The 23107-nt window shown below is 43.7% G+C and overlaps 1 protein-coding gene across 2 annotated transcripts in view; it reads left to right on the top strand.

Moving 5' to 3' along the window:
• The first annotated feature begins 1377 nt into the window (after positions 1-1377).
• Positions 1378-23107, top strand: part of Raly (RALY heterogeneous nuclear ribonucleoprotein) — a 75735-nt gene continuing 54005 nt past the window's right edge. The window contains exon 1 of one of the 2 annotated variants that reach the window (XM_005363092.3): positions 1378-1823. The gene's annotated coding sequence lies outside the window, so the exon portion shown is untranslated. The remainder of the gene's footprint in view (positions 1824-23107) is intronic. The other variant, XM_005363093.3, reaches the window with a different exon arrangement.

Genomic DNA, 23107 nt, shown 5'->3' with positions numbered 1-23107 from the left:
AGACTTCGATGCCAGCCTGGTCTACAGTGAGAGTTCCAGGACAACCAGGGTTGTTACACAGAGAAACCCTGTCTCGAAAAAACAAACAACACAACAGAAATCGACAGGTATATTCAAGCCAATACGGTAAGACTAGTGCATAGAGGCGGATATGAGGAGTACGGGGAAAACAAGAAAAAGCAGACTGGTCCGACTGATGGAAGTGTTTATTGAACACTAGGCATTTCTTACTTCATCTGTGACAGGCACTGTACAGGTTTGGGAGCACAGTCATGTCCAAAAATCAGCAAAGAATTCCTGGTCTTGGCGCTGGGGAGATGGTTTAGCGGGCAAGAGTGATTGTTCTGCAAGGCTGAGAGCCTGTTTGAATCACCCATTCACCACCTAAAAAGGCCTGGCTTCGCCGTGATTCCAGCGGATGGAGGGTAGAGGCAGGAGCATCAGAAGTTCAACATCATCCTTGGCCTCAGAGCAAGTGCAAGGCCAGACTGTGCTATACTGAGTCCCTGCCTCAAACTCCGTCTCCTGCCGCAAAAGGTCATTAAATCACAGGTCTGAAGGGGATGGGGAATCCAGCCTCCTGGGAGGTCTGGAGCTCGAACTGACAATGGTCCTCTTGTGCTCAGAGACCTGAGTGGGATGTGGCTGGGAGACTGAAATGTTGATTCAAACGGGAGATCCTGGCACAAGAAATATTTAGGAGGGAGAGCCAACACCCAGATTAAGTAAGAAAACATTTCATCCCGTGTGGGCAAAACTACTCGACTAAGCTTTTTTTTTTTCCTTTGAGGAGCGGCACCCAGACCCAGACACGAAGCCTCTCCGCCCAGTGCCGGCCAGCGCAGAGAGTGGCAGCACTCTAATTCCTAGAAAGTGAAATAACCCGGCTTCAATTACTTCAGGACCCTGCCCGCACCGCCCGAGCTTCTCCCGGGAGGGCCCCCATTTTCTGGCCTCGCCCACTGAAGCACCACCCCGGCGCCCCTCCTTCAGGATCCCACTCCTTCCGTCTCCTGCTCCGGGGTCTACCTCAGACCCCACTCCCGGCCGCTGCGCCCCCAGGCCCACCTCCTCCAGGCCCGCAGCCACCCCGCGGCTCCGCGCTTTCTTTGAGCACCGCCTCCGCTTCCGTAGGCCCCCTAAGGTCCCTAAGGCTCCTCCTCTGGGCACGCTCCGCCCTCAACCTGCTCCTCCCCAGTGGCGTCGGGTCCAGCAGCCCCCGGGACCCCCCCACTCCGCCCGGGTGGAAGCCACCAGCTCCTCCCCTGCCGCCCCGCCAGCCGCCTCCGTCCCTCCTCCCGTCAGGCCCCGCCCCGGGCCCGCCCTCCTCTCGGCGCCGAAGCTCCGGACCTTTCCAAAGCCGGGCGCGGGGGGGGGGTTGTGCAGGGAGCCCACACGTTCCGAGAGCCCGGCCCGGGCAGGACAGCGCCGGGGACCGAGAGTTCGGGTGCTTTGGTGGCACGGTCCGTCCAGGAGGACGCGGACGAGAAGCGGGCCGGAGCTGAGGCGGCGGGCACGGGTCTGTCTTTCCCGCCCCTCCCTGCGCGCGCCCGAGTGGTGGCGGCCGGGAGAAGGACTCGTGGCTGCGGGGCTCGCGCCTCTGTCAGTGCGGCGGGGCGCGCGAGCGGCGCGGGGCGCGGAGCCGAGGGAAGCCGAGGGGGCGGAAGCGGTGGCGACTGTCGCGCGTGTGCTCCGGGCTCCTCACGAGGCGGCCGGGGCCGCCTCCTCCCTCCCTCCCGCCCGCCCGCTCGCCCGCTCGCCCTCCGAGAGCGGCCGCGCCGTCGCCTTCCGCGCCGCGCGGCTTCCTCCAGACCTCTGCGCGGGTGAGTGGGGGCCGCGGGCCGCTCGGGAGGAGTGGGGCGAGCTGTTTCTGGTGCCTTTTCCTTCCTCACCTCCTCCGGCGGGCCACTGCCTATTTTTAGAAACTCTTTCTTTCGGCCGTTCCCGGAGTCCTGGGAGCCGGAGTAACTCTCGGCCCCCTCCCTCTGAGCTCCTCCCTCCCAGGCCGCCCGCTCTGGGGCGCCTTGCCCGGGGCCGCCCGCGCTCGCCCCTGGCCGCCTGGCGTTCGCAGCTTGCTCCTGGTCGGCAGGCCTGGCCGGGGCCAGGAGTTGGGGGTGGGCCGGCGCCCGCTCGGAAGTTGGTGTCTTTTGTGTTCGCGCCCCGCCCCGGCCGGCGAAGGGAGGAGGGGAGGGAGCGGAGGTTGCGCCGGGGAGGCCTCGGGCGGGCCGGGGCCTGGCCCTGGCCTCGCTCGGGGATCCGGGCTTCTTCCGGCTTTCCAGCCCGGGCCAGCTCTTTGGCTTTCCTTAGGCGCGCAGACCTGGTCCTTCCTTCCCCCTTCACGGCTCTGAGAGCCTCGCCCGCCACCCTTGCCTCTCTTTTGGTCGTTGTCACCTGGGGCGCGGACGGGAACGACCAGCCAGTCGAACTGGGACTGGAGCTCACTCACACTTTACTCCGGTCCTCTACGCGGCCGAGCCTCAGTTTTCTCCTGGGTGACATGGGGTCAAGAAGAGACGCGGCCTCGCAGGGTGTTAGTGAATTTAGGGAGGGAGTTAGTGCTTGACAGAAGCGTTAAATGCCAACAGGTAACGTTCGATGAGACTGACCCAGGAACTTCGTGAATGTATCGCCTAATGGCCACAGCGGTCTTCCGGAGTTGTCCCTGCTCAAAGGAGCCGAAATCGAGGTGCAGAGAGGCACAGCCGTAGAAGTGCAGAGCTGTTAGTAACTGTTACTTCTTTGCTGATAGGAGCATGTGTCATCTCTTGTGCAGAGGGCGTTTTGATTTACCATTAGGATTAACAGCGTATAGTTAAGAAACGTAACTCTGGGTTCCTCCCTGAGACAGCGACCTAGCTGTCACAGATAAAATCCCCTTTTGTTATTAACAGAACTGAGAGGGAAGTGATTGCGATGAATTTTGTTGCTGGTGTTGTGGTAGACAGATCCAGAGATCTAGCCTCAAACATGAGTGATGTTCTGAGCTTAAGGACCTCACCGAAGCCCACTTTTTACTTTATTGCATGTCTCCCTCTTCCTCCAACCTCAGATCTCCTATGTTCTCCATGATCTTAGTTGGAAGCTCAGGGATGGAGGTAGCACAAGTCAGCTGCTTCAACTCCCAGCCTTCCAATAGTGTTATTTTTCTTTGTTTCCCAATAAGGCCTTTAGGGGTTAAAGCGAACTAAAATTAACTTCAGCAGCTGTTTTCCTTCGGCAGTGAGTTTGATATTAGTTGTGGGGATCACCTGAAAACTCAGACAGGGCCGGGGCTTGAGGCGCTCCTGTTTGCGTTAGTTCTTCCGACCTGAGGTCTGTGCTTCACCCAGCCCTTAAGGTCTAGATTTAGTAGTGGTGGAATATAGGAGGTGGATGGCTCAATAGGCACCCTTATTTGCTTTTTACTGATCCTCGAAAGGGGAAGGCTGTCTAAATAAGTTGACTACCTTGGTGAGTGCTAGAATTCCCGGCAGCCTTTCTTTCACTCTAGGTTTTATTTTTTTTTTTCCTTCTCCCCTCCCCTACATTGTCATTTGTTGAACGTGAATGAACGTGAACTGCATTTTCAGGCCTCAAGATCAGGAGTCTTGGGTTATTGGACATCTCAAAAGACATTGTAGTCTCGGTCATTTTCTGTGTCTAAAGAGCTAGGTGTCTCTTTCTTGGTTTCCTAATGGTTTAGGTACTCTCCTGTGACTGTTATCTGAGTTCTGATTTAGTGTGAAGTAGTTTGCAAGGCTTGATTTATGCCTTTGTCATGTCAGCCAGTAGACACAGATTAGGACGTTTGCCTTCGGATCATAGGATTTAACGGGTCTTGACTTCAACAAGGAGCTGGGCCATTCTTTGTGGCCCTTTGAGTCTGTTTCTTTCTGTAGTCTCCTAGGGTGCTGTGGAGACAAGAAGATGGTTGTGAAAGTGCTTGTTACAGTGATAGCCGACATCTGTTAATCAGTCACAGGACTGAGGATTTTTAGTGGACCATGTCATTTGATCCTTGGAGCAGTCTATGAACTAAGTATTATCCCTGCTTTACAGAAGCAGCAGGCCTAGAGAAAGGTTACATGACTTGGTCAGGGCCATGTTAATTGGTCAAGCAGGATTCACTGTGCAGACAGTAGCATTAAAGTCAGATTCTTTCAGAAATTGTGGAGTCATAAATGTATGTCATATCTTAAACAGTTGGCATTGCGACAGTTTTACGGTGTACAATTCTTTGGGATTAAGTATATGGTTGTGCAGCTGTGACATCCCCAAATTATTTTACTTTCCCTAACTGAAACTCTCCTGGCAAACACATTCTGTTTTCTGGTGTAAATTTGACTCTGTAGAACCTTCATAGTGAAGTGAATTAATTCAATCTTTGTCCTTTTGTGATTGCCAAGGCTAGCATTGCCTGCCTTCATTTCAGTGTTCATTAATGTAGAATGATTTACTAGTTCTCATCTGTTGCAGAGAATGACATCCCTAGAGCAGGAATCCAGGCTTGGTTGTGTCTCTGGCAAAGCCCCTTTCTCCACACTACAGTTTAAGCTTTATTGCTAAAACCAGTTCTGGAATTACACTAGTCCCTGTGTTTTCAGAGAAGACCTTCTATCCTTGAACCCAGATTACTCCATATTTTCTGTTTGTGCATACTTATTTGACCATTCAGGGTTTGGGTTTACAGCTGTATTGATCAGGAATAGCAGGACTATGAGAGTAACCTGGATTAAAATTTGTCAGCTGATTAGCTGGATTAATTACCGCAGTGCCAAGCTCTCCTTTTGTGCCCCTCTCTTTCCATAAAGGCGCACAAAAAGGATTGGAGTTTGGAGTCTTAGAAGTTCTTATGGATCCTCACTGCTGTGGGTTCGGGTGGGTTAGGTGTTACATTTAACTTTTCAAAATTCACTTCAATTAATCTGTTTTTGTGTTTCGTAGTGAGATTTTTATATTTATGAGAGTTGGCTGGAATTTTGTTCTGATAGTAATGTGGCTTGGAGTAGGGAGTGTTGCAGAGATGGGGAATAGGACAGCAAACGTGCTTATTTACGTTGTGCCCTCCAAACCTCTGCTACTAAAGTCAGAGTGTTGAGTCGTACGTTTGATAAAGTGCCATTCTTCTTTTTTTCTTTTCTTTTGTGGTACTTGAGATTGAGCCTGGAGTTCATGCATGGATTTGTTTTTATTTTATGTGTTTGGGTGTTTTGCCTGCATTTGCCTGTATACCATGTATGCAGTACCTAAGGAAGCCAGAAGATGATGTCATTCCCTAGATTAATTGGAGTTTCAGATAGTTGTGAGCTGCCATGTGGGTGGTGAGAGTTGAATCCAGGACCTCTGAAGAGCAACAAGTGCTCTTAACCATTGAGCAATCTCCAGACCTTGGATAGACCTTAGCTATTTAGACTTCTTTTTAACATTCCAGGTGACTGCTTGTTTCAATGGATACATCATTATTGGAAAGTTTTCTTCATTTACTGAATTAAAACATTTTTGAGAAAGGGTTTTACTGTATAGCTAAGACTGTGTTGGAACTTGGGGTACTTCTCCTCAGCCTGGAGTTACAAGAAGTATCATTAATGCCTGCCTTCATAGACTAGTTTTGAGGCATTTACTAAGCCTGATAGTAGGCTTGAGGATTTGGTACATATAATTAGGCAAGAAAGTGTTGTGACAAGGACAGTACCGTGAAGATGTAGAGGATGGCAGCTAGCCCAGCATTGTTGGGTCAAGAGGGCATCCTTGGAGAAGTAGGCTAGGCTTAAACGTAAGCCAGGAAAATGAAATTTGGGGAGCCACAGAAGAGGCAGAGATGGGTCTATTCAAGGCGGAAAGAACTGCAATTCTAGGGATGGTGATGATGTTATGTGAGACTTTTAGTTACTTACTGTATCAGATACAATTGTGGGCATTTAACATTTGTTTACCTCTTCCCTGAGAGGTAATTAAAATTATTATTGCTATCCTATAGGCAAGGAAACCATCTCAGAGGGATTAAATGAATGTCTCAAGATCTCAGGTCAAGTGTAAAGCCTCAGATAAGTGGTTATGATGATAGCAAGACTTGCAGAGTAGGCAGAATAGAAGTCACCTCACAGAAGGGCCCTATTGACCCTGTGAAGGACTTTGAATGACATCTTGAGGTGAGGGGGCCTTCCTGTGACTTTGTGCATCTTTTGGAAACTATCTCTGGTAACTTCCTAGGTGAGTGGACTGAGAGCTAGCACACTGTGGGTATCCCTGACCCAAGGTTCTGGTGTTTCAGATGGCTGAAACCATAGTGTTATGTGTACATGAAAAAAGTGAACCAAGTGGTATGAGAAAAATTGTTGGAATGGAGGATATGGAAAGCAGCACATTTTAATCTGGTGTATAGGTCAGATTATAAGTGGGGACCAAAAAAGGGAATATATATAGAAGGGAAGGGTGAGGATTTGTCATAAAGGGTTGGTTATCTTAAATCTGCTTTTATTAATCTCTGTTATAGATACCTGTTCTCTATCAGAGCTGGAGCCAGTGGTGAAGGGAGATGGCAGTTAGTGTGCTTCAAAATCTAATTTGTTTAAACCAGTGGTTCTCAACCTGTGGGTCACAACCTTTGGAAATACATGTTTTCTGATGGCCTTAAGAACTGAGACACTGCTCAGAAGCAAAATTAGTTATGAAGTAGCAACAAAAATAATTTTATGATAGGGGATCACTGCAACGTGAGGAATTGTATTTGTGTTAAAGGTTCAAAGTGTTAGGATGGTTGAGAACCACTGGGCTAAATTGAGTAATGCAAACACTATTTTTAGAAAGGAAAATGTTAGTTGCTAGGCTTGTAGATTCTGTCCAGCTGCAGAGACTGGTAAGCCAGGATAATCTTCTTTTCTCTAGACAATGTCTTGTAACACTATGTTCCATTGTGCTGCTCTATAAGTAATATAGAACTATCTAATGATAGGTAATATATATAGTATCACCTTAGCGAGGCACCAGAACACTCCCTTTCTAGAAGAGCAGCAGATCTTAGTGCCTGTGATAGAACAACGGAGTGGGGAGAGGAGAGGATGGTGGGATCAAGCAGGACAGGATGGGACTGTATGAGGAATTACTTTTATTAGGGATAGGAGTCCAAAGACCTGTTTTCCAGACTTTCTATTAGGTGGCAAATGTTAAGGTTTGTTCATCTGCATAACAGCCGTACAGACCAGGCAGTGGTGGCACACACTTTTAAACCCAGAAGCCGCACTAGTTCTCCATAGAAGCCAGTGGTAGTGGTGCATGCCTTTAATCCCAGCACCAGAGAGGAGGAGACCCATCTCAGCTCAGTCTCATTCTGAGGATTTGTGGAGGCAGGACTGCCATTTCAGTCTGAGGTAGAGGTGTAAGAGCCAGTGGCTGGGTGCTTTGCTTTTATGATCTTCAGGTTGAACCCTAATATCTGTCTCTGGGCTTTTATTAATCATGCTACACTCCCTCTTCCTCTTTCCCCTTAGTTGAATACATAGGGTTATGCCCAGGTACCACTGTTAACTTTAACTTTTCTCATTGGCCGGTCCTTTTTCTTTCATGTTAAGTTTCTTGTCATTTCATAATTGCTTTTGTAGTAAAACATATGCTATACTTTTTGGGAGGAAAAAGAGGAAGATGAAATGTGGTCCCTTTTTCTAGTTTCCATCTCTTAGAAGAGCACTTGAAGCTGTCTCCCGTGTCCTGTTTTGGATGGTAGGGTAAGGAGTCAGGGTTGTGGTTGAATACATAGGTTTCCCAGAGGGCTTGTGTATTTGGAATGTTGGAGTTGGTGAAAGTGTAAATCTAGCAGTCCTCTCACCATGTCTAGTGAGTTCATTAGGATTAAAGTAGCATTTGGTGGACTTTTGATGTGTTCTTAATCATTTTAGTTATAATTACCTAAGGCTGGAATTTTAGTCTTCCTTCTGTAAAACAAAGTGACAGGCCTAGGTAATCTTTTTTAATTTTACTATTTACTAGTGTGTGCGTATGTATATGAGTATGATGTACATGTGTCAATTGGTTTGTCTTTGTCATGGCTCATGTGTGGAGATGTTTTGGGAGTTGATTCCTTTTACCCTGGGTTCTGAGAATCCATCATGTCATCAGGCTCTGCACTGTAGGTACTTTGACTTGCTGGGCCATCTACCTGGTTCTGGAATAGATACCCCTCTCCGCCTCCCACAGTGTTTTCTCTGTTATAGCCTTGGCTGTCCTGTAACTCAGTCTGTAGGCAAGTTTGTCCTCACAGAGATCAGCCTGCCTCTGCCTCCTAAATGCTGGGATTAAAGGTTTGTACCACCTCATTAATAATCTTAAGTGATATTTCTACTACAGTTTTATGGAAACGGTTTAGGAATTTTTCTCTGGAAGGAGAAAGGGGTTTACCTAAAGTGTTAAAAGATATCTCAGGGTTAAATTCTGGGGTCATCAAATTACCTTTTATTATATAAACAGATGGGTATTGCTTTTGAGAGTAGACAGATAACTGAAAAAATATGAGGTTAATTTACCAAATTAACTGTTGAGTTCCATTATAATCTTGTAGCTGGAACTCTAAGGGACAGACTTGGGAGCCTAAGATTACATAATTTAAATATGTGACAGCTGTCTGAAAATCACATAATGAAAGGAAAATAGAAACAGTAGTAGTGGAAAATACTAGTTCTAGAACATGTTTTGCTTCTGTTGTTTGTTTTTGAGATAGGGGCTCTGTATCTCTAGCTGTATTGGACCTCACTAGGCAGAGCATGCTGGCCTCACTCACAGAGATCCATCTGAATCTGCCTCCTTAGTTCTGGGATTAAAGGTATGTGCCACCATGCCTAGTCTCCAAACAAAGTATTTTTACAGAGCTTTATTTAGCCTTATGAGGTAGGTACCCCTACTTCAAGACACCTGGTCCTTGAAATGACATCTATAGAAAATGAATAGTTCAGTTTGTCAAGCCAAGAATGATTGCTTTACTTCAAATAAATATTCTCTTTTAGAAGGCCAAGTTTAGCAGCTGAATGTTTGTGGCCAGGTTTTCTTCATTCTGGAGGCATTTATCTGGTATTTAGCTGTCTCCTGTTTATTAAAGATTTTAGTAAGCTTAGTTAAAGGTGATGTTTGTATGGTTTTTCTTCATATGTTTGTCTACTTTGCTTTGTAGTTCTTTGTGCTAGTGAAAGCAACCCCAGCAGCAGATTGGAAAGGGTCATTTCTATAACTCATCATGTAGATCTAGGGTTTTCTTGTGTTAGGTCTGATCATGATGTACTGAGAAGTCAAAAGTTGCTTGTTCCCACAGACAGACCATTTCCAGGCTTTTGGGCCTTGTTCTTCTAGACAGCTGTAAACTGTCACTGAGGAATGGTACTGTCAGCATAATAATGAGGGCTGTGCATGAGTCAGTGGAACACAAGAATAACTTTCCTTAAAATCTTAAAATCTCACCTTAAATTAGTTTTTCACATAAACTAAAATAGCCCTTTTTATAGTTAGGGTTGTAGGTAGGGTTATGGTGTTACTTGATGGTGTACAATTATGCTTGGAATCCCAGCAGCTGTCTCCCATCCCTGTGCTCATCTAGTCCTTGCAGCAGTTTGTGATCTAATAGAGAATACAAAAACCAAGCAAGACAGGGAGGGAAACAGGTAAGTAAAACAAATCAGAGGTGGCTAAGTGGCTCATTGGATAAAGAAATTTGCTGCTAAACCTGATGACCAACCTGAGTCTGATTCCTGGGATCCACATGTGGTAAAGAACCAACTCCTGCAAATTGTCCTTTGACCTCCACATGGGCATTATGGTGAGAACACTATGCACACACCCTCTAAATAAAATTAAAAACACTGACAGTTTGTATCCCTTTCCTATCTTTGCTTCTTTTGGCCAAGGTCATAAGATCAGACTGGAAATAGCATAATTGGTAGATAACACCTCTAGGTAAGGAGGCTTTGATTTTGTTTTGTAGTGTATTGATATATTTTTGATATTTTCTTGCCTTCTCCTTTTCTTCTCCCTGTTATTCAGTTCTCTCATGTCCAATGTGTCCATAGGTAAAGTGCCCAGTCCCTAGCAAGTAAAGTCAAGAACACTAGGCTCCGGGAGAACGCCTGCCTTGTTTAAGGCCCGCCCACTGCCTCGCACCTTCTCTAGCTCCTAATATCATTGGCTTCCAGAAAGATTTGGTGGTGTCTAGCTTCTGCTTTAAGACTAAGGAGAAGCCGGGCGATGGTGGCGCACGCCTTTAATCCCAGCACTCGGGAGGCAGAGGCAGGCGGATCTCTGTGAGTTCGAGACCAGCCTGGTCTACAGAGCGAGTTCCAGGACAGGCTCCAAAGCCACAGAGAAACCCTGTCTCGAAAAAACCAAAAAAAAAAAAAAAGACTAAGGAGAAACAAATTTCATATTGAGTTTCTACTTTCTTTTGATAGAAAATAGGTCTCTGTTTTGTTTGCAGTAGTTGTTTGTTTTTTTGGAATTTGATCAATTTGTCGCCTACTATTTGGGATTCTCAAAGCTCATCACTGTGACTGCCTTCTTTGCTACATGGAGTCTTAGAAAATGAATGGCGGGAGCATGAAGGTTCCCCTTATCTTTTTTGAGCCTTTCCTGGAACTAGCTCTTGTAGACTAGGCTGGCCTTGAACTCTCAGAGATCCACCTCCCTCTGCCTCCCAAGTGCTGGGATTAAAGGCGTCCGCCACCACCGCCTAGCTGATTCCCCTCCTCTTGAAGGACTCCTTTCTCTTCAGAAAGAAAAGTTACTTAGGATAGTATATTGTGGTCATGATTTCTTCTAACAATTTAGCATTGTCTGAAGGTTCTAAAGGGATAAGTGGTTTCTTGAGATGATTCAGTAGGTAGCTGTACAAGCCTGGCATCCTAAATTCCATTGCTACCCATGTAAAGGTTTAAGGACAGAACTAGCTTCTAGAATATCTTTCCCTCCCTCCTTCCCTCCCCTCCCTCTTTACCTCCTCTCCCTTTCTCCCTCTCCCCATCTCTCTTTCCCTCTCCGTCTTCTTCCCTCTCCCTCTCCCTCCCTCCCTCTTGCTCATACTCTTCCTCTCTTCTTTGTCTGTCTCTGCGCCCCCCCCCCCCAGATGGCTCAGTGGTTAAGAAAATTTGTTCTGCTAGAAGCGGGTTTGATTCCCACCATCCACATGTGGTTCACAGCTGTCTGTAAACCCAATTCTAGGAGATTCGGTGCCCTCTTCTGGTCTCTGAGCACCAGGCGTGAAAGTGACACACAAACATGCAAGCAGAATATTCATACACATAAAATAAAATAAGTAATTAAAACAGTAAATCTTGAAAATATATTTTTCAAAAAGATTAAGAAGTATGCCTTTGTCAACTCTTAAAGGTTATGGATAATGTTGAAGGTAGTGGGCCAAACTGGTGACAACTGAGGCACTCTGGTCTTCAGTGAGTTTATATTCTCTGTGGGGGAGATTAAAAAGCTGATTATGAGGTAGTGTCTTGGACAACTAAACTTGGAACCGGAAGGTCTGTTCTTATATGGCACTAATAAGGTAAACTGGAGAAATCATTTTTTCTTACTGAACTCAATTTTCTTATAAGGTGGGGTTAATATTCTATATCTTGCTTTCCTTACTGTATATGGGGGAAATTTGATAATGTTACTAAAAGTACACAAAGTAAAATGGTGAGACAGTGTTTTTTTTTTTTTTTTTTTTTTTTTTTTTTTTTTTTGGTTTTTCGAGACAGGGTTTCTCTGTGGCTTTGGAGCCTGTCCTGGAACTAGCTCTGCCTCCCGAGTGCTGGGATTAAAGGCGTGCGCCACCATCGCCCGGCGGTGAGACAGGTTTTAATGTGAAGAGTCCATGAGTCATTTGTCAGAGGTTTCCATAGGAAGGCAAAGTTTTTGGGCTGTAGTGATGAGCAAGAGTTATCTGAGCCAGTTTCTAAGATTAGGAGAAATCACTGGAATATCTGAGCTGGGTTGGTCTTGTAGTATAAGGATAGTGACAGTTGTTTGAGATGCTCCTTGTTTCTAATATTCTGTCCGACTTTGCTTACAAATGATTAAATGCCAGTATTTCTGCTTCTGGACTATATTCCCCAGACTCTACCCAGAAGCAACATCCAAATACTTTTTCTCAGTTAAAGTAAATCTTTTCCTCCCTCAGTCAGGCATAAACCTGAAGGTAGGAAGTGATATAGAGGCCATAGAGAAACTTACTGGCTTGCTCACCCCCCCTTTTCTAAAAATTATTTATTTTTATTTTATGTGCCGTGGTGTTTTGTCTGCATGTTTGTCTGTGAGTGTGTCAGATCTTGGAGTTACAGACAATTGTTAGCTGCCATGTGGGTGCTGGGGACTGAACCTAGGGCCTCTGGAAGAGCAGTCAGTGCTCTTAACCACTGAGCCATCTCTTCAGCCTGCTCAGCACCCTTTCTTTTCTGTTTTTTAGTTTCAGGAGAGTTAGGGCTACACAAAGAGAAACTCTATCTCAAAAAAAATCAAATACATACACACACACACACACACACATATGAAATTTTGTGAGTGTGACTGTTTTGCTGGTGTGTGTGTGTATGTGTGTGAACTGTGGGTGCACGGAGATCTGAAGAGTGAAGACTCCCCTGGATCTGGAGATACAGATGGTTGTGGACTGGGTGCTAGAAACTGAACCCAGATCCTCTGCAAAGAGTAACAAGTGCTTTTAACTGCTGAGCTATCTCTCCAGCCCCACGTCTGCATTTATATATGTGTTTAGCACCACCTGCACAGAGTGGTATCATTTTCAGTGACCTGGCCCCCCCTCCCACACTAGTAATTAATCAAGGTAATGAGTGCCCTACAGACTTGCCTGTAGGTCAGTCTGTGTGTCTTTTTTCTCAGTTAGGATTCCTTTTTCTATGTATGTAGAGGGTTCATTTTCTTTTAAAGTGCAGGAGGAGGAGGAAAGGAAACACTGAGATCTAAAGATCTCACCTATTACTTGTGTAATTTGCTCAGGGAAAAATAACCATTTCTTTGTTAGCTTTTATTCTGCCAGTGGAACCTTGCTGGGTGTTTATTTTCTGTAGTTTTACCAAATCACTTTGAAGGTTGGCATGAACATAGATCATGTCTTAGAGCTTTTCTTCTTTATTCTATGAGCAAATATTAGAAAATGTACCTTAAATTACCTGGTTGGGGGAAATAGATGATCCTGGCTGATCCCTAATGTTAAACTTTAGTCAGTAAGCTCTCTATTCTGTGTGTGTAGGACATTGTTAAAGTCTGGGGCTGTTGGAGCTTCTAGAGATACTAACCAAAGGGCTATTAGGTTCCTGGGCAATTTGAATATTTGTTTAAAAAAATCTGTTTGTTTTGTTTTTAAGTCGGGCAATGGTGGTGCCCACCTTTAATTCCAGCAGAGGCAAGTGGATATCTGTGAGTTTGAGGTCAACCTGGTCTACAGAGTGAGTTCCAGGATAGGCTTCAAAGCTACACAGAGAATCTCTGTCTCGAAAAACAAACAAACAAAATTCTGACCTGAGTTCTGAATCTGCCTTCATATTAATAGCTATAATAAATTATGTGCCCGTTTTGTAATTATGCCATACTTAGTATCATGTATTTGTTAGTAGAGCTGCTACTCAAAGCTATGTGTTAAGCCCTTTAAAATCTTTTTAGTTCTGCCTCAGCCCTAAGAGGTAGATTCTGTTTTATAAACGTGTGTGTGTCTGTCTGAGTGTGTTTTCTGTAACCATAAGTATAGCTTGGGAAACCTGGTAAATAAAAAAACCAACAAAGAGAAAAATTATATAAAATATATAAAAGAGAAAAAACTTACAGTTTTGGCCCAAACTGGAGACAAAGCCATACTCAATTTGTCTCTATTTTCCCCATAGAAGTGTTAAAATTGAATAGAAAAGATACAGCTAAGAGCTAGGCCTATGTAGATGTATTTGGTTCTCATTGAGTTAACTAGGACAGGTGTCAGTCACTAGCGTTCTAATTCTGTTTGTTTCCTGTTTAACCTAGTCAAGGCTTCTGAGCCGGCTGTCTCTGCTATCAGCATGATGTTTCTTATTGGGAGCTGGGGCTGAAAAAGCCACTTAAAATGTTTTTCTTTTTGGTTTTGAATGAGTTTTACTACAGAAAGAATGAAGCTAAGAGACTTGATAGTGTAGTAGGAGGCCACTTGTTTGTTCCCGGCCGCTCAGACCGGAAATAATCACACAGAAACTATATTATTTAAATTACTGATTGGCCTATTAGCTCTAATTTTTTTTTTTTGTTTTTGTTTTTCGAGACAGGGTTTCTCTGTAGCTTTGGTGCCCATCCCGGAACTAGCTCTGTAGACCAGCTCGAACTCCCAGAGATCCGCCTGCCTCTGCCTCCCGAGTGCTGGGATTAAAGGCGTGCGCCACCACCGCCCGGCTAGCTCTAATTTTTTATTGGCTAGCTCTTAAATCTTAATTTAATCCATTTCTATTAATCTGTGTATTGCCACGTGGCTGTGGCTTACTGGCAAGGTTCTGGCTCATCTGTTCCTGGCAGGGGGCTACAATGTCATCTCGCTAACTCCGCCTTCTTTCTCCAGCTTTCAGTTTTTCTTGCCTAGCTCTGTTCTGCCCTGCTATAGGTCTAAGGCAGTTTCTTTATTAATTAATGGTGATCACAGCATACAGTGGGGAATCCCACATCGTGATAGGTAGGACAAATTGTTATATTGAGCATCACCCTCTTCTTGCAGGCTATCCTCCCCTCTTGCACATATACTGACACTTGAGCCCAAGCCCCACACTTAATGCAGTAATGTTTTATATGCTCTTTACACTGAGGTGCAACTATTCTCTTCCTTGAGTTTGCCTGTCTTCCTAGCAGGCTTTAAAATTTAAAATTATTTTTCCCCTGAAACAGTATCTCACATTGTATCCTTCACTGGCCTGGACCAAGCAGACATGTTAATTTCAAAACTAGTTTCTAAAAGAAATGCCTGCTGACAGCTTAGTTAGTGTACTGTTTGTCAGCTGAGTCATTTGTGACAGATCTTTTAGAAATAGGGTGGAGGAGAAGGAAGGCTGGATTCGAGCAGCAGTTCTTCACCTGTGGGTTGGGACCCCTTTGGAAATCCCCTTCATGAAGGGTGTCATATCAGATAGCTGCATATCATAGATTTGCATTTATAATTAGTGAAATTACAGTTACAAAGTAGCAACAAATACACTTTTATGGTTGGGGTCACCACAACATGAGATATTAAAGAGCACCGCTGCACAACAAATACACTTTTATGGTTGGGGTCACCACAACATGAGATATTAAAGAGCACCGCTGCACTACGTAGATAAGGTTGGCCTTGAAGTCACATGACTGTGCTTCCCAAGTGCTGGAATTAAATGCATATGCCACCACATCTGACTGCTTTATGGGGAATTTAGTTCAGATTTTTGTTTTATACGCTTACTAAAGTAGTCTAGAGTCTTCTACCTCACAAGAGTCTGCTATGGGCAGGGCATTTCAGGACATTCAGTAGAGGCTGTCTAGAGCCTGATCTGTCAGAAGTGTTACAGTGGTTCCTAATTAGAAATGGATCTAGATGGGCTTGAAGCCAGACCTGGGAGACTCTTGATTACTATGAAATGGATCTGGTTATAATTGTTAGCACCATTGTTCGGAAAGTGTAGTCCTCTCCTGGGATCAGTAGCAGGCAGTGCTGCCCTGAACAGATTGTGAAAAGGTTGGTGAACTTGTATCCTTCTTTGTTATTTTTTTCATCACCTTATAAAATCATGATAGTGCCTGGTTATCGACTCTCTCTGAAATGGAAGTCACTTATTTAATACTTAATAAATGTTATATAGTAGGTAGGGTAAGCTCTTTTGCATGGTTATTTCTTCCAATTTACCAGAGTAGGTTAGAAAAGGAAATGGAAGCTTATAGAAGTCAAAGCAAAAAGACTTGACTGTTCCTTGTTACATAGCACTTGTCTGTGATGTCTAATAACATTTGAGACAACTGTAATTCCAGCTGCTAAATTTTTTTTTTTAAACCAGGGCCTGCCTTTACCTTCATATATATATTCTATTGAAGATCAGGTCCTGTCCTTGTAACCCTTTAAAGACTGGAGGAAATTTCTTTTAAAGCCAGTGGTAATAATAGTTATTAGGGAGAGCTCTGCTTGCATTTATGCTTTCTTAACTACTTTTCAAGGTCTAAGGAATGAGCAGGCTCTAATGGAGTGATCAGTCATTATTTGGGATCAATGGACGGTCTTTCAGAGTGATGCCAAATTGTAAAGGATATTTCTAGGCTTTGAGAGCCTGAAGACTTAGCATGTTCTGTTACCTGTGTTGTGCTAGACCCAATTCCTCCTATTGATGGTCTGAAAACAAGTATTTGATGAGTGTTGTCTTACGCATTAGGACTTTGGCTAGTGCTAAAAATTCCTAGATAACTTCATAATCCAGCATCATTTAGGGAAGGATACAAACCATAGTAGATGGTATGTGTCCCTTAATAGGATCATGTATAAGGATAATGGGATTTCCTGGGGAACATAAATGATTTGTGCTTTTGTTTGAGATGGAATTTCATGTAGTCCAGGCTGGCCTCCTATCTTACCTCCCAAGTGCTGGGATGACAAGTATATGCCACCACACTTGGGTCTTACCTGTTTCTTTTTTATTTTGTTTTAGGATTTATTTTTATTTTATGTGCATTGGCGTTTTGCATGTGTGTCCATGTGAGGGAATCAGATCCCGTGGAACTGGAGTTAGAAATAGTTTTGAGCTGCCATGTGAGTGCTGGGATTTGAACTTAGATTCTCAGGAGGAGCAGCTAGTGCTCTTAACTGATGAAACATCTCTCCATACCTATTTTTTTGTTTTGTTTTTGTTTCTTGTTTCTTTGTTTTCTCTCTCTCTTCCTTTTTTTCTTTTTGGAATGCTCCATGTAGACCAGGCAGGCCTTGAACTCACAGAGATCTGCTTGCCTCTGCCTCCTTAGTGTTGGGATTTAAAGGTGTGTGCTACCATGCCAGGCTTTACTTGTGGTTTGAAGGAAAAGTAAGAGTTAAGGTAGGGAAGGGACCAGCACAAACAAAAGCATAGTTTTGTTCAAGAACACAGGGTAAAGGAGTGGACATTAGAGTCCTTGCCCTTTGCCACATTTCAGCTGTAGCCATTGGATGGCAGTGATGTCTGGCTTCAGGTGGAGTAACAGATTTATTAGCAGGTACCATCGAAATTTCTAGAATCCTGTAGAAGGAAGGAGGGAGAAAAGCTGAAAACCAGCAGTCTTTTGTACCAAGCCTGCCAGAGGTACTGAATTCTTGGCAGTGATTTGAAAATTCTGGCCTGGGCAAATTGGTTGGTTTTTCTGGCAAAATCCCATTAGCTCCATATAGTCTGCCCCTCCTCTCTGTGTGCTTTTTAAAAAAGAAATTAATGGAATCTGTTCAAAATACCTCTGAAATGAAATTACATTTTTAACTCTAATTACCCTAATTAGAACTTGACAGCCGTAATCCTGAAATGGCAGCTATAGTAAGTCCCCCAGGCGGTGACAGGCTCGTTTACCCGGGTGAAATGGGTTTCTTTTCTGAGAAAAATTCTTTTATTTTCTTCTCAGCTGCTTGGTCTTTGCTCCCACAGATTTACCAAGCTAGGGGAGCTGTAGTGGTGGGCTCTGTAGAGGTGCGCCTTGGAGGTGCCATCAAGATGGTTGTTACCACATACATCTATTTTTTTTTCCTTTAGTTGAAATTGGGCTTTTGAATGAAATTCTCTGCTCTGAAGATCAAGGAAATGACACTGGTTAGAGGACTGTTGATCTAGGGCTAGACCTTGTTCTTGGGTAAGTTTAAGACTAGTATTGAGGACATTGTTTAAACATCTGTGGCAGTGAGCACCTGTCATCCTTGCACGCAGGAGGCTGATGGCGAGAGGATCACCAGGAATTCAAGACTAGTCAAGACTAGCCTTCAAAAAGCTAGCAAACAAAAACATTAACAATTTGAGTTTAGGAACAAGGAAGTCTGAAAACAGAAGTCTTTTCATAGATCTCCAATTCCTCTAGCTTTGTACAATGTTGATGGATGCCTAGTCTTAACTAGTTACCTGACTAGCCTCAAAAAAGATCTTGGGGTGAGGGCTAGGTCCAAGGCCATGAAACTGAAAAATCAGTTGATACTACTGAGTCAGAAATTCTGCTAGAATCAGAGAAGCCTTGTAAGTCACCTGACACTGACTGCTATGTTTTATGCTAATAGGTAAAGATGTAATTGAGTAAGACACAGTCCCTGCTCCCAAGATGAGGCAGTGACAGTTATTCGTATATGACAAATTGTACAGGGCAGAATAAACCTTACTCAATGTTAGAAAGTTTGAGTGTCTTATATGTATGACATACGGAAATGAGTATATAGATACTTCAGATACAGGTTCTGCTTTCAAGAGTGCCTAGTAAATTAAGACATGTAGGCATGTGAAGTTGTTTGTAACACTCAACATGTAGGTGATACCTGCTAGACAGATTTACTTGGAGAAGATGGTCAGGAAAGTGAGAAAGGATTCCTTTTTTCCACCGATCATCCACAAAGACTCACCAGAGCCGTTTTCATTGAGCCTGTCCTTAAATGGAGAATAACAGAGGAATGGAGAAAAGCACTGCAGGTCTTAGAAAATAGCTTGGCCAAGTTAGGTGTTGTCAGGAGATAGCAGTCTGGTGTGATGTGAGTAGTGAACGGGGAAAGGATATGGTCGATGAGGGTAGAATTTAAACTTCACCCAGTAGGCAAGGAGAATTGAATTTATTGAGAAGCTACAGAGCTGAGATAGCAGTGTATATGGCATATTCTCAGGCAGAAGTGATTGGAGACAAGTAGGTTAGTTAGAACAAGTGTCAGTAAATTATGTTACAGGCTGGTATACAGCCACAGACCCACAGAACTTATGTGTTCACCTACAACTGATTTTGCATTGTAGTGATGTGTTGAATACTACAGAAACTGCTGTTGTGGCCCACGGAGCCCAACAGTTTAGCCGTCCAGCCCTACACAGAAAAGATTGGCTGATATCTGAGTTAGTTAATTATATAGGATTTCTGAGAGAAGATAAATGTTAGAACTAAGCCTGAAATAGGTTGGTAATATTAAAATAAACAATGTGATTTAACAGATAACACTTGTCCTATCTGCCTCTGAAGTTTGTAAAAACCAACTTTGTTGAAACATTATCAACGTAGTCAGAAAAAGGCATTTGATATGTGGGCACCTACTAATGTACTTTTATTAGCTGTATAACCTTGTCCCGGTCATCTAACTACTTAGAGGCTCAGATGAGTATAATGTAGTAAGTAGGATATAGAAAAGCCTCACCAGTTTGATTCTTCCTTATGGAATTTTGTAAATCCTCCAGTTGGAAAAACAAATGTCATAGAAAATAGTTAGGTCAGGGATGGTGGGTGTGGTGTAACATTTAATCCCAGCAGTTGGGAGGCAGAGGCAGGTGGACCGCTCTGAGTTCAAGGCCTGCCAGGGATACATAGTGAGACCGTTTCTCAAAAAGAAGTTGCTCAGAGGATTTGGTGAATGAAAGTGTCTGGAGGTGTGGGGGAAGAGCTCATAGTAATTTCAAAATACCATGTACCCTTTTTCTTCATTACTGCTGACATTTGTTGTAGCCAGATTGAATTTGTTTCTATCCTTCAACTGCCAAAAACCAAAGGCTGAATTTATCCCTAGCCAGAAACTAGCATAAGCACTAATTGACATTTGTATTGTTAGCATCAGTTGTCAATGCAGTCTGTAGTCAGTCATATGACTGGAGAACTTCAGTTGAAGAATTGTCTACATCAGATTGGTTTGTGGTTATGCTTGTGGTAGATCATCTTATTAATTGATGCAGGAGGGATCAGCCCACCAAGAGCAGCACTGCCACTAGACAGGTGGTCTTGGGCTGTGTAAGAAAGCTAGTTAAACATGATCCAGAGTGAGAGCCAGCAAGCAGCGTTCAGGGATGGATTGTGACCTGAAAGTATAACCAAATAAATCCTTTCCTCTTCTGTGTTGCTTTAGTCAGAGTGTTTATCACAGCAACAACCAAAGGAAGTTAGAGGAAGAGTTTATTTTGCTTAACATTTCAAGGTACAGTCCCATCATGGAATGGCAAGGTGGAAGTGCCTCTCAGCAGAGCAATAAGAGTGTAAGTAACCAGATGAAGCCTTAGGGTTCACATCACAATGACCCTCTTCTAGAAAGCTTCACCTCTTCCAGCTAGGCTTCACCTTCTGAAGGTACCACAGTACCATCAGATGGGGTGGATCAGTGTGATTTTTTTTTTTTAACATTTAAAAATGAGAAATATATTCTGTATATCTTTAAAAGTCCTTGTAAGTCCAAATTCTCACCTGAGCCATGAGACACACTCTTACCTGTGAGCCCTTGTAAATATTAAAAAACAAAGTTACATATTTCCAATATATACAGTGGCACAAAGGAAACATTTACCTTCTAAAAGTGTAGGTTGAGAGGATAGTAAACAGTGATGGGCTAGAAGTAAGACTGAAAACCCAGTGGGGCAAACAACAAACCTTACAACCTCTGTTTAGTGCTGGGATTATGACCTGTGCTTTAACTGATTTGAATTTGTACTTTGCATATTAGTAAACCAGCACCAGTGGGTGACACCAGGTTCTTCCAGCTTGAGATATAGTATGGTCCTCTTGGGTTATAACTGCTGCTTCTGTTCTTGATGGGCAGAAAACGCTTCCCTAAGTGACACTTGGGCAGGATTGCCCAGCGTTGTCAATAGACTGAGTCCTGCACTCATGCCATCTTTCTTATTGTCCCAGTGCAGAACATGAGGTTTCTCTTTAACAGTGCTAATATTTTCAACAACTGACAGCTACTTTGTCCACATAACCCTCTTCTCAACTTTAACCAGATTCAAGCTTCTTTTCTTATTTTCCATCTTTTTGCTTTACTTCTTGCTTTCTCTTGCTGTAAACCTAGGTAAATGCAACAAGCAGTAACCATACCACAACCTGAGTGTTATACTGTCATGAGATTTCTTCTACCACATTAGTTTATTATTTAAATTATTCACCATATTCATGTTTTTTAGGACATAGACAATATGTAGCCAGATGTTTTACCACAGTTGAAACATTAATGGTTTCTAGTCCATTCCTATAGAGGTAGCTAATCTTCATTGTCAGTTTGGGATTTAGAATCGCCATGGGAGCATACCTCTGGGTATATTTATGAAGGCGTTTTCGGAAAGACTTAACAGCATGTGGATAGCATCATCTTATAGGCTGAGGGTCCCAGACTGAATAAGAAGGAAAAAGTAAACTAAGCATCAGTATTAGTCTCAGCCCCACCTGCTAATTATGGTTATAGTGTGCCCAGTTGCCTCATGCTCTTGCTGTAGTGTCTACCCTGAAACTTTGAGCCAAAATAAATTCTTTAAAACAAATATATATCGAAGAATGGGGGGGGCAGGGCATACAGTGCCTTTAGTGCAAGTGTGGAGGTCAGAGGCAGCTTTGTGGAGTTGATTCCTAATTCCACTTTTATGTTGGTTCTGGGGATTGAATCTTGAGTTATCAGGCTTGTGTGGCAAATGTCTTGCCTACTGAGCCATTTGACCAGGCCTTTCTCTTGTCTTTACTATTTGCATTTGTGTTTTTTTTTTTTTTTTGGTTTTTCGAGACAGGGTTTCTCTGTGGCTTTGGAGCCTTTCCTGGAACTAGCTCTGTAGACCAGGCTGGTCTCGAACTCACAGAGATCCGCCTGCCTCTGCCTCCCGAGTGCTGGGATTAAAGGCGTGCGCCACCACCGCCCGGCTGCATTTGTGTTTTCTTTCCACTCTTGGAGGTCCTTTAGAATAACCTTCCACAATGACCCATTAAGCTCTGCTTATATCATTCTAGTTCTTTTCTAGTCTTCAGTTCTTTTCTTGTATAGCTCCTGCAAATCTCTTCCAAATCCTGCAAACCACGTGGGTCAGGTTTAATGCAGCAGTGATTCCATTTGGTTTTTAAAAAGGATTATTTATTTTTACTTATGTATATATGTATTATGTGTATATGCACATATGCACGTGGGTACCTGCAGAGGCTAGAAGAGGGTGTTGAATCTCCTGGAGTTGAGGTTATATATAGGTGACTGTGAGCTGCCCATTGTGGGTGTTGAGAATTATAATTCTGGTCCTCCGGAAGATCTCTTAACTGCTGAGACTTTGCCTCACGTCCCACCATTTTTTCTTTTTTACTCTGTTAGTTTAATCAGCTAGTAGCTGACAAGTAACTTCAGGAAGAAGAGGCTCATGGTTTTAGGATACAGTCCATCTTGGTGGATATCTTTGGTTCTTTTAAGTTACAGTACAGATCCCTTTGGAGATCTGGGATTTTTCTTCAAGGAATCAGTGTCAAAGAGCACATCCTTTTTCTTTTTTAACCTTTTCCTGAAGTTCCCCTCTCTTTCAATGTTGAGTATGAGTTTATGCATGCACCTTCGTGTGCTTAAGATATTCACCACCTTTAACTGAAGACTAGCAGTCTGTAGCTGCTCTTAATAGCAAGAGTCTAGGAATTGGCAGAACTAAGTTACTTGGAGTGGAACCAACCCTGGGAGTCAGATCCAGCTGTTGCAAGAGTTTCAGCAAAACATGTTTCCAGAGTGGGCAGTTTAGTTCAGCGTAGGCAGACACTTGGCCTTGAAAATCCGAGATACAGGAAGAACAACCAGGTACAGAATTGGGCAAATTATGTATTCCTCTTCCTCCTTGTGTACACACACATACACACATGTACATGTACACGCACAGAGCTTCATTTTATAGTCTATCATTTGCTGTAGACAGTGTTTTTCATTGATTGAGTCATTGAGAGTAGGGAAGTGGTGGAGGAAATAGACAAGAAAACAGGAGTGATCCAAGCACTGTCACCAGTTTGGGTGCTCCAGTCAGGGGTCAAAGTGAGATCTATTTTCTTGGTACTTCAACTGTACTTTGCTACCTTTTCTTATAGGAGCTTGGAAAAAGAATGAACTCAATGGAAATGGTAGCAAATAAATAGCCTTTGGAGACTGGCTATTGGGCAAGGCTGGCCTGGAGTTGAGATGTGCTTTTGTCTTATTAGGAAGGATCTAAGTTCAAGGCAGTTGACA

Source organism: Microtus ochrogaster, linkage group LG8, assembly GCF_000317375.1.
Source record: "Microtus ochrogaster isolate Prairie Vole_2 linkage group LG8, MicOch1.0, whole genome shotgun sequence".
NCBI lineage: Eukaryota > Metazoa > Chordata > Mammalia > Rodentia > Cricetidae > Microtus > Microtus ochrogaster.
Note: the sequence above shows the minus strand (reverse complement) of the source record. Positions and strands in the feature narration are given on the sequence as shown.